The sequence below is a fragment of the Hakea prostrata genome, chromosome 3 (genome assembly GCF_041222555.1).
Source record: "Hakea prostrata isolate BN-2017 chromosome 3, UWA_Hpros_2, whole genome shotgun sequence".
Taxonomy (NCBI): Eukaryota; Viridiplantae; Streptophyta; class Magnoliopsida; order Proteales; family Proteaceae; genus Hakea; species Hakea prostrata.
Genome location: NC_142602.1, coordinates 26590391 through 26602239, shown reverse-complemented (window position 1 = coordinate 26602239; position 11849 = coordinate 26590391).

Sequence of the window (11849 nt, the reverse complement as noted above, 5' to 3'; positions counted from 1 at the left end):
TGGGTTTCTCAAAGAAAAGTTAAACAGGAAGATGGAAAGTTGGAAGTTCAGATTACTCTCTCAAGCTGGGAAGGAAGTCCTGCTGAAATCGGTAGCAATGGCACTTCCTCAATTTGCTAGTGCCCATTTTCGAATTCCTAACGGCATTCATGGAGTTCTAAAGAAATCCTCAGCACACTTCTTTTGGGGAGAAATCTCAGGTAAAGCAAAAACACATTGGGTGAGCTGGAAAAGACTATGTTACTCAAAGGATGAGGGAGGACTAGGTCTCCGGGACACCAGAAGACAAAACCAGGCCCTCCTTACAAGAGCTGCATATCGATTATGGTCTGAACCAAATACCCTATGGGCTAGGTTTACCAGAGCGATTTACTTCCCACATACCAATTTCTTAAAGGCAAGAATGGGTTTCAATCCTAGCTGGGCATGGCGGAGTATCATGGAAGGCCAACAGATCTTAACCGAAAACCTGAGATGGAAAATTGGAAATGGAACTCAAGTCAGAATCTGGGATGATAGATGGCTACCAAATCACAGGGGAGGAACCACTTACTTTCCAAAGCCAAACGGATGTACTCTAGAGCTGGTACGACCTCATAGATGAACCCAATCGCACTTGGAGAGAAGATCTCATCACCGAACATTTCCACCCCGTTGATGCAGCACAGATCCGGGGCATCCAACTCGGACTATTTCCAACGGATGATACGCTTGTATGGGGAGCTGACAAAAGAGGCATCTTTTCGGTTAAATCTGCATATCACGCCCTCACAAATAAGGCTGTACTGGAGGAAAGCATGCAGGCTTCTACTTCCCGAATCCCACGATGGAAAGGTATCCCAAACGATACCTGGCGTATGATATGGAAAACACACACATTGCCAAAAATACGATCTTTGATCTCGAAAGCCTGTGCTGAAGGGCTGCCCATCGGTGATAATTTGAGAAGAAGGCATATGCAGGGAGAATATCGCTGCCCACGAGGTTGTGACAAGAACGAGGATGCTGGACATCTCTTTCTGGACTGTGAGTTTGCCAGGAAAGTGTGGTTTGCGAGTTCCCTATCTCATCGTCCCCTGGCAAGTCATCAACTTCATCTGGATGAATGGCTTGTAGCCCTCCGCGATGTGCTGCCGAAAGCGAAATGGGAAGCAAGGAAAGCCATTAGCCTCTGTTTCTTCATACTCTGGGAGATCTGGCTGGCTCGGAACGATACAATCTATGGAACCGGAATCAGAACGCCAATACAAGTAGCACAGAGAGCCAGCGACTTCCATCGAGAGTTCTGGAAGATACATGAAGGCGACAGGATAGCCAATACAGTTTCACCGCCTGGGAGGAACAACAGGAACAGCATATCACACCCACCACTGGGCTGGGCCGTAATCCGAAGTGATGCTGCGCTCAACATGGTTCAGTCTCAACGGGGCCTAGGATATATTCTATATACTTCCGATGGATCGATCCTTAAGGCCGTATCAAAGAACGTCAGTTTTGACACAGCACTAACTGGAGAGGCACTGGCTATGCGCGCTGCCATGTTAGAAGCCCTTGGTGAATGCCTTAATCGAGCTCTCTTTCAGACTGATTGTGCCGAGTTGGTCCGCATTCTACAACATCCTGGGACAGCTAGCCCTTTCAGTCTACAGCCAATCATTGAGGATATTACGATATTGAAATCGTATTTCCTAGAATGTACTTTCGCTTTTATTCCTAGGTCTTGCAATGATATTGCTCATGTCCTAGCAAGGAAGGCCTTGTCGATTTCGGGCTCGACAACTTGGCCGTTATCCACTCCTTGGCTGTTTTCCTCAGCCTTGGTCTTTGCCCACTCTTAATGAAGTTTTGTTACCAAAAAAAAAAAAAAGTGAAATCTATCTATTTCTATGAACTTTCACCCACTGTAATTATCTCATAAGAACTAACTCTCTTGTCATCTTCTTCATCATACCCAATAATTTTAGAAAATTAAAAAAAAAAAAAAAAAAAAAGGTGGGGGCGGCGGGGGTGTTTGACGTGGTTGTTCATTGTGAGTAGATACCTGGTTATAGGTGACTGAAGAATGCAAAGCATGGTAGGTCTGAATCGAGCTTGGGGGATTGAAAGACAAAGTTATAAAAGATGAGGAATTTACTGTTTCAATTATACAAGCAAATGGGTTTAAAGTCTACCGCAAAAAACAGATGAAAGTGATTTTCATAGAAAAATCAAAAACAGCTTTTGAATTTCTAAAACCCTTTTTAAATATAAATAAATTGTATAATACCAAAAAGCCCTAAATTCAAGAATGTCAAAAATTGAGAATGAGAATTAATACCAAAAGGACCCCAAATTGTACCAAACTACCATTTCTGTTTACTTGGGTAATAATCAAAAAGAAAACTATATCCAACACCCCCTTAGCTATGAGTCCAAGAATCTTCTAAAACACCGGGGGAAAAATTCGAACCCAGTAGTATTGATCTCCAACCCCATGAATCAGATGGTTTGGGGTAGGCATCTAGAAAATAACAGTTGTGACAATATTTCTCCAGCATCAATCGCCCCCACTGTGATTACGAATTTTGAAGTATTTCTCATGCCTTCCGAGACAAAAGGGCGATAAGAAAGAAAAGTGGCTCACTTCATTGACCCACACACTCACTTTTGGAATAGAAATACTTTGCAGCAATGCCGGCCACCAGATCTAATAAAAAAGATATTTGCTATTCCCTTACCAATTTCGGCACAGAATGATCAATTGATTTGGTACTGGACCACATCCAGAACATTCTCAATTAGATCAGCTTATAGGCTGGCCATAAGTAACTCATCTTGCTCTTCAACACTAGCTAACATTTGGAAAAGATAATGGAAAGTGACTCTACATCCAAGAGTCAGTCATTTTCTATGGAAGGTCATTCATCAAAAGCTGCCTACTGCCTCATTATTAATTCAAAGAGGATGTGACTGTTCCACTAGCTGCCTACACTGTGGAGAGGAGCAATCAACACCTGACCATATCTTTGTTCAGTGCCCTCTGGCCCATATAGTTTGGGATGCTTTACACTTCCCCTTAATGAACATTCAAGGGACCTTGATGGAGAAATTGATACAATTAGTGAATCAATGGCATGAAGGGATGGCTACTAAGATAGTGATTGCAAATTTAACAACATTATGGTTAATGTGGAAAGCCTATACCAGTCAATATGATTCAACTGAGAGACTCTCTCCTCTACAAGTGAAATTTCAGATTTGGAAAGGCCTTCATTTCTATATCCAGAATCCCAAGAAAGTGCAGAGACATAACTCTAGCAACCATATTAAGTGGGTGGCTCCAACTCCTTCCCACATTAAATTGAATGTTGATGGATCCCTTTTTAAAGACAGAAGGGTTGCTGGCTATGGAGGAATTGCAAGAGATCATCGGGGACATATGCTCTTCTGCTTTGATCGGGGAATTGAAGCTCAGGTAATCCTTACTGTTGAAGCTTTGGCACTTAGACAAGCTATATTGTGAGCTATTGACTTTAAATTGCCTAAGATTGAAGTAGAGTCTGACAACCAAGCTCTCATTAGTATCTTGAAAAACAATCAAGATGAAGCTCCCTAGAAGGTCTTCCCAATTATAGCGGATATCTTACATCTCTCTCGGCCTCATTCGAATCTATATCCTTCAGGCATGTTCTTCGTGAGGCTAACACGATGGCAGATGCTCTAGCTAAGGAAAGTGCTCTCTCCCAAGATGCATTTCTCACTATCACTTCCCCACCCCCACATCTTTGCTGGTTTCTTTTGTTTGATTTACTAGGTTTAGGCTGTAAGAGAGGTTTCACCTTATAATAACTAAATTTCTTACTAACCAAAAAAAAAGTGGGGAAAAATTCTCACTTCAAGTGCATTGTTTACAAAGGCATAACCCAGTGTACAAGGCTCACGCCACTACGGGGGCTAAGAGAAGGTCAACAAACGTGCAACTCTTAACAAGATTTTTAACAAAAAGAATGTTCCAGACTCAAAACCTGTGGTGAACCTGTGATGTAGTAGATATAGTCTTTCTAAATATGTTTAGGATGTTCTATTGTGATCAGAGTTGCAAAATTAATTGATGGTGAACTTGTCAACATCACTAGTATTAACAGTAAACATGAATATCTGTATATCAAGGTGTTATTCTTTTTTTTCCTTGGTAAATACTGAAATACATGAAGGTGTATTCAGAAGCAACAGAAAAGCATTCTTTACATAAAAGATCTCTAAACCCTAAAAGAGGTATTGAAGTATGATGGGGCAATACATATCTACGCGCCTGGTCATTTGCCCTGTGCCTGGGATTGCCCAGGCGGCACAGAAGGCCCATAAACCTGTGGTGTCCACCTTCCTTAACTCCTACCCCTGGACCTACCAATAAGGTAACAACCAAGGGCTAGAATCAAGATGAGAAGAATTGCCGGCAAGGATATCACCAGCACAAAACCCATACCTATCTCTCTCTGTTATGGATTGACTGGGTTATGCAAACTGCAAATCTTAACTTGCCTTTCCTGCATCACAACAAAGTTGAAATAACATTATTTTCATGTTAGGGGTTTGGTTGTTTAAGTCAAAACCAAGGCAGGGTTCAAGAACAGGGAATCAGGTCCCCTGTGGATGGACATGTTCTCTTCTTCATACTGTATTTGCACTGTCAGATTGGCCACACAAAAGGGAAGAGGGCTTGGGATTCAGAGTGGAACTCATCTCTTGAATCTAGCTATCCTTCACATTGATCCACTCAGATCAGTCATGGGATCATTGCTGTCACATGAATCCCCAATTGATAGCTATTGAGCATCCATGAACGAGCTGTTACACCAAGTTTGATAAAGCAAATTACCAAGAATGAATCTTGGAATGAAGGTTAGAGATTCGGTCATGAGGAAGAAAATTACTAGTAAAATCTGTGGAAGTTCAAAAGAAGAAATTCTCGATTACAATCGGCTTATTATTAAGGATCAACCACAAACCCCTGATGCTTGCAGTCATCATATGATTGAGTGAACCAAAAACATCCAAGACGAGGTATATCACTTTGGTAAATAAGAAAAAAGCTTTAAATTAAACAACAGGCACGAGATTTTTTCGAACAAAGATGGTGTATATATAGAATGTGTAAGTTTAATTAAACTATGGATGACATGCTGAAAATCGAGGGGGGAGAGAGAGAACATCAAGGAAGGTGATATTTCAAATATCAAAATCCTGTCATACACAAAGAAGGTGACATAGATGATGGTGTTTCACAGAAAACTAAAGTGGGACGCATGAAATGGAAAGGTCCCAATAGAGTATAATTTCGACCAGCAAACTGCAATTCCTACAAAATCCAAAGGAAGATTCTATAGAACCCTTGTATATTAGAGCAAAATGTTGGGTACTTGAAAAGAAGTGTCATATTACCAAGTTGTCGTATCGGTGAGAAATCTCTAAGAATGCCTTTCTGAGGTGGTATAGTGATGTGCAACAAAGGTGAAAAGCACACCTCAGTAAACAGTGATCCTGTTCTTATTGAAAAAGCTAAAAGCGCCAAGGATAGGCCCAAAATGACTGTAGGTCTTGTTTCAAGTACAAACTCGGATAAAGCTTCTTGGGAGAATTGCTATTTGCAGTCTAAGGTAGGTTTCTTTAACCTTTTCACCCTTAAGGATCACTTGCGAATCAGTGATTTGGAGATGATGGAGTGGCAACAGAAGGGGCAGGCTGATCCATTCAGTGGAAAGGCAGAAAGGGTTCTCAGTTCTTCTTCTTGTGGCCATGGAAAACCCTAAAACCGAAGCTTTTATGCATTTGGGAGGGGACATCGAATCTCCCCTTAAAAGTTAAAACTTGATATTCACAGTTGCTGGGTACAAAACCTAAAGGGAAATAAGAAGAATAGCTTTGGGTGATCAACTGAAAATCTGTAAAGTACTCAAACAAGTTTCTAATGCGTACCTCAACAGCGCCTTCTGAATCTCTTTTCTACCTGGAACGAATTGTGATGTTTCGATGCTTCAGTTCAAGCTTTGCGGCGATTTTTCATTTTTTTTTGTGGTAGGAGTTTCTATTTCCCAGTTTGCAATGGAACAAAATATATTGCCATTTATTGCGATATCATCCATATTTTAATATATTTTTTTCGATTTTCATGTAATTTCTTGCATTTTTTTAGGTAATTTTTCTTGCAATTCAACAGAAAAATCTTTAAGATCAAATGGAACAATCTTACCAATTCTATCAAGTGATTCAAGACTCAAAAGGTATTTAAGGTAATGTGCTAAATGTAATTAGGAAGAGAGAATCTACATAGAATAATTTTTGAAAATAATTTAAATTGAGAAGACATTTTATAGCAAAATCTTTAAGATTAATGTGCAGTCTTATCAATTATATTTTAGTGATTTAGTCCTCAAAAGTCAACATGCCAAATGTGGTTAGGAAAGAATATACACATGAAATAATTTATGGAAACAATTTAAATTATGAAGGATTTTATAATAGAATCTTCAAGAGTGAAAGGGTAATCATTCCAATTATGTCCGAATGATTTAGTGATTTAGTCCTCAAAAATCAACATGCCAAATGTAGTTAGGAAAGAGTATATACATGAAATAATTTATGGAAACAATTTAAATTATGAAGGGATTTTGTAATAGAATCTTTAGAGTGAAAGGATAATCATTCCAATTATGTCCGAATGCTTTAGGCCTTAGAAGGTAACATATTATTTGTGGTTAGACAGGAGAATTTAAGTGGAAATATTTATAAGAAATAATTCAAATTTACCATATATTTATCACATATGGCAAAATATGCCAAACTAGGGGGCGAGATTTTGGCAATATTTTGTCATTTCACCCGGTTTCTGAACCGGGCGAGATGAACAATATTTCTTTCCTTTAATTTGAACTAGGCAAACACAACTACTCTCTCTCTCTCTCTCTCTCTCTCTCACCCTCTCTGAACATCTCTCTCTCTCAATGGTATGAAATTACCTAAATATCCTTCTGAAAATTAGAGGATGAGGAAAAGGTTGGGATGCGAAGAAAATCATAAAGAGATATTAGATGATAAGTCTAATGAAAATGGGTAGATAAGATCTTTTCTCCCTATTATACAAAAGGATAAAATTACAACCATGTCATTAACCAGTCTAATAGAACTAGCTTTGTGTGGACTTTTCAAGGCAAAGTAGAAAAGACCAACGGAAGGGTGGGTAAAATGCAATGTAGATGTTTCAAAGTTGGTTTTTAAAGAAGATTTCTTTTATCAAATTAGTGGGGTTTGTGTGTGGGACCCTGAGGTAAGGGTGGTAATGAGGTACTTTTGAGGTAAGGTTTGTAAGGAGGCACCTAGGAATCCCCAAGACCTTGGTTAAAGGATGCCCTTCTTGACTTGGTTATGAGGCTCTTCATGCTATTGGCATGTGTCTTAAGGCATATGCTATGGGCAATAGAAAGAAATATGCTAACTCTTGCATTCATTTCACATTTGGACGTCACGACCCTTCAGGCCAAGCAATTGATTGGGGGTTAAGTTTTGAATGGGTTAAGTGCTCAACATCCAAGGAAGGATGACAAGGATTTCCCTTGTGGCGATGAGGTCGAGAGTTGGTAGATTCGCATTAGTGGAGGAATATCATTCATTACTCATACTAATAGAGAAGCAAATATGGTTGGAGGTGTGGATGGGCGAAGAGAACAACCCAAGGCCATTGTGAGTCTCCCCTCACATCATTTGTTTTACAGAACATTTCTTTCTTGAGTTGTCTAAGTGTTGTGCTCTAGCCTTTGGCCCCCTCAAGGTACTAGAGGAGTTACCTCATCTTCTAGTTGGAGGTTGTGGCATCAGTTTGACCAGCTCTCTTTAAATTGATTTGGGTTTTTTAACCCCGTTTATGTATCAAAAAAAAAAAAAAAAACTAGATTGTATGTCACTTTTCAAGAATTGAAGTAGAATGTACCCCAACAATATTTAAAGACATTTGTTCTGTATTGTCGACACAAATTTGCTATAATAAAAAAATACAATGAAGATATCCCTGTGATGTGTCCAAAAACTGATCATGTTGGAAGAATAACCTACAAAATTTGGTTAGATGTGGCCCGACCCATAGTCGGGTGGCCACCTACGAATGCTAAGTCAGTAATGGATCACTACAAAGTTCTAACTTGTTGCAAAGCTTAAATTGAAAACAATAATGGAAGGAAACGATTCAGTTACATCTGCTTTGTGCGACCCTTTAGTTTATATAGGGTTTACCTCTTATTCTTGACCCTTGGATTCATTCTAGATCTTTTCTTCACAACCATTCGATACTAGGGTTTTTACCCTTCTTTCGGAGTGGTTAGTAGTTTCCTTCATGGCCCAATCATCAATTCCGAATTTCATGAGATCACGTTTCTACCATTAAGGTTCCTTTGCCCTCACGTTACCTACTCATCCGAGATCTAGACCCGTCCCAATCTGGTTTCTTGACCCAACCATGGTTGAGCCCATCTCCAACCCGAAGCCCATGACCCGTTCGAAGGTTGGAACCGGTTTGATGTTATTTCATCCTCATCATGAGCCCCCCAAGCCAAGTGATCGGTATTGAACGATCGAGGGCTTGGTTTGATTCTAACCGATCTCAATCATTAAAACCTAGTGGACACAAGGCCAAACGTCCTCTCAATCTCCAAACGTTGCATTTATTATGCTGGTTTGCGCAATGGTACATCTCTCGAGCCGCCCATGCTCCTCGCAACCTATGCCAGTCAAACCACATAGCTTATGTCAACCGTATTCATTATTACCTTCATGCTTGAACCGTCAGTAATTGCCAGCCGTTGATGAATATTGATCTCATTCGTTGGATCAAACCCTGAAACATCGCTCGAACACAACTGTTGATCCAAATAAATCCTGACCGCCCACCATTTCCTCTTATCTATTTAAATCCCTTCGAATCTATACTTCAATTTTTACTTTTTCATTTGCGAACTTGTTTGTATCTTGAAGATTTTCTTGCGCATCCTTATGCTGTTGAAGTTTTCTCACAAGTTTTACCATTTTTCAAGCCTTCTAGTCTTCAAGCTTCATATTGTTTCCAACATAAGCAAGTAAGTTCTTCAACCTTTTCCTCATTGTTCTTCTCTATTCCTCTTCGGGTTCGGGGTCTTAATCTTCAGTATTTTGCTTTTGTCTTCAAAAAAACCTGTTGATAACCTCTTCTTCTACAATGGGTAGTGGCAGATGATCTGAGGATGATTCTGCTCACCATGCTGCTGGAGGGGAAGATTCTGGCAACATGTCAACCCCCTCAGCTTTACTTGAACTATCCGGTGACCAGGGTGAGAGGATAACCGACTGTTGGTTAGCCTCCGTTCAATTAAACCCTAGAAATTAGCCTAGGAATGAGATAGAGAAACGAAAATTGCTTCTCCTTTCATTCCTCAAATACAGAAAGCCCCAAAACAATCCCTTCGTAGGAAGCTCTCGACCATCCAAGAGACTTGTACAAGGTCCTGGTTTTTTTGTTTCTTACCTTAACAACAATGAATTGACCTTTGCTTATGATTACTATTCTATGCCTTTTTCTTATCTTCTTCGGGTTCCCAACCCAAATGAGACGGTTAACTCTAACCCTCTCGAAGAGTTCTCTTTGTATCTTGACACCCTGAAAAGTGGTGTCAAACTTCCTCCCCCTCCCTCTTATTTTCTAAAATTTTGAATCACTGAAAGATCTGCCCAGGAATGCTTCTCCTAAACAGCTAACGTCATATCGTTGGCTTCCTCAAGCTTTGCCTTGACCTTGGAATCCATCCTTCTCATCCAATCTTTTCTCATTTTTATTAAATCACCAAGTCCAACCCTCCCAATTGGGTTTATCTTTCCAAATGCTCTAAAACCGAGCTCAAATGGTCGGGTGGTATCCTAGTCGAGAGCACCTGCCCATCTAATCATAAAGGGTGGCGTCATCGGTATTTCTTCAGCCAAGCACCACCACCCAAACTCAACTTCCCGATCGCCTAGAATCGGCAAGATTCCTACACCGAAGCAAATCGTGCTCTACCATTGTCTCCCAACGAAAAAAAAGCAAATTCAAGAAGATAAAATTCATATTTACCTTTTGCTAATCTTGGGAAATCTATCATTTTTCTATGAACTTTCACCCACTATAATCATCTCACAATAACTAAGTCTCTTGTCATGTACCTCATCAGACCCAATAATTTCAGAAATTTCATAAAAAAAATTAAAAAAAAAGGTTTGATGTGGTTCTTCATTGTGAGTAGATACCTGGTTATAAAGCATTGTAGGTCTGAATCGAGCTTGGGGGGATTGAAAGACAAAATTATAAAAGATGAGGAATTTACTGTTTCAGTTATACAAGCAATTAAGCAAATGGGTTTAAAATCAACCACAAAAAACAGATGGAAGTGATTTTCAAAGAAAAATCAAAAACAGCTTTTGAATTTCTAAAACCTTTTATAAATAGAAATACGCTGCGTAATACCCAAAAATGTCCTAAATTCAAAAATATCAGAAATTGAGAATGAGAATTAATACCAAAAATGTCTAAATTGTACCAACTTATCATTTCTATTTATTTGGGTAATAATCAAAATGAAAACTATACCCAACACCCCCTCTTAGCTTTGAGTCCAAGAATCTTCTTGTAAATGGGAAAAAAATTCTCACTTCAAGTGCATTGTTTACAGCGCATAACCAAGTGTACGAGGTTCACGCCACTACGGGGTCTAAGAGAAGGTCAACAAATGTGCAACTCTAACAAGATTTTTAACAAAAAGAATATTCCGGACTCAAAACCCACAACCACTCGATCACAATAGAACAACCTGAACATATTTTGAAAGACTATAACTACTACATCAAATAACAAATATGCAAATTAATTGATGGTGCACCTGTCAACATTACTAGTATTAACACTATTATAGGTAAACATGAATATATGTACATTAAGGTGTAATTCTTTTTTTTCCTTGGTAAATACATAAAGGTGTTATTCACAAGCAACAGAAGAGCATTATTTACATAAAAGATCTCTACACCTTAAGAGAGGTACTGAAGTATGATGAGGCAATACATATCCATGCGCCTGGTCATTTGTTCTGTGCCTGGGATTGCACAGGAGGCACAGGAGGCACAGAAGGCCCATAAACCTGTGGTGTCCACCTTCCTTCACTCCTACCCCTGGACCTACCAATAAGGTAACAACCAAGGGCTAGAATCAAGATGAGAAGAATTGCTGGCAAGGATACCACCAGCACATAACCCATACCTATCTCTCTCTCTGTGTTATGAATTGACTGAATTGTGCAAACTGCAAATCTTAACTGGCCTTTCCTGCATCACAACAAAATTGAAATAACACTGAATTTTCATGTTAGGGGTTTGCTTGTGTAAATTAAAACCAAGGCAGGGTTCAAGTTCAACAACAGGAATCAGGTCCCCTGTGGATGGAAATGTTCTCTTCTTCATAATACTGTATTTGCACTGTCAGGTTGGCCACACAAAAAGGAAGGGGGCTTGGGATTCTGAGTGGAACTCATCCCTTGAATCTAGTTATCCTTCACATTGATCCACTCAGATCAGTCATGAGATCATTGCTGTCACATGAATGCCCAATTGATAGCTATTGAGCATCCATGAACGAGCTGTTACACCAAGTTTGATAAAGCAAATTACCAAGAATGAATCTTGGAATGAAGGTTAGAGATTCAGTCATGAGGAAGAAAATTACTAGTAAAATCTGGGGAAGGTCAAAAGAAGAAATTCTCGATAACAATCGGCTTATATTAAGGATCAACCCAAACCCCTGATGTTTGCAGTCATCATGATTG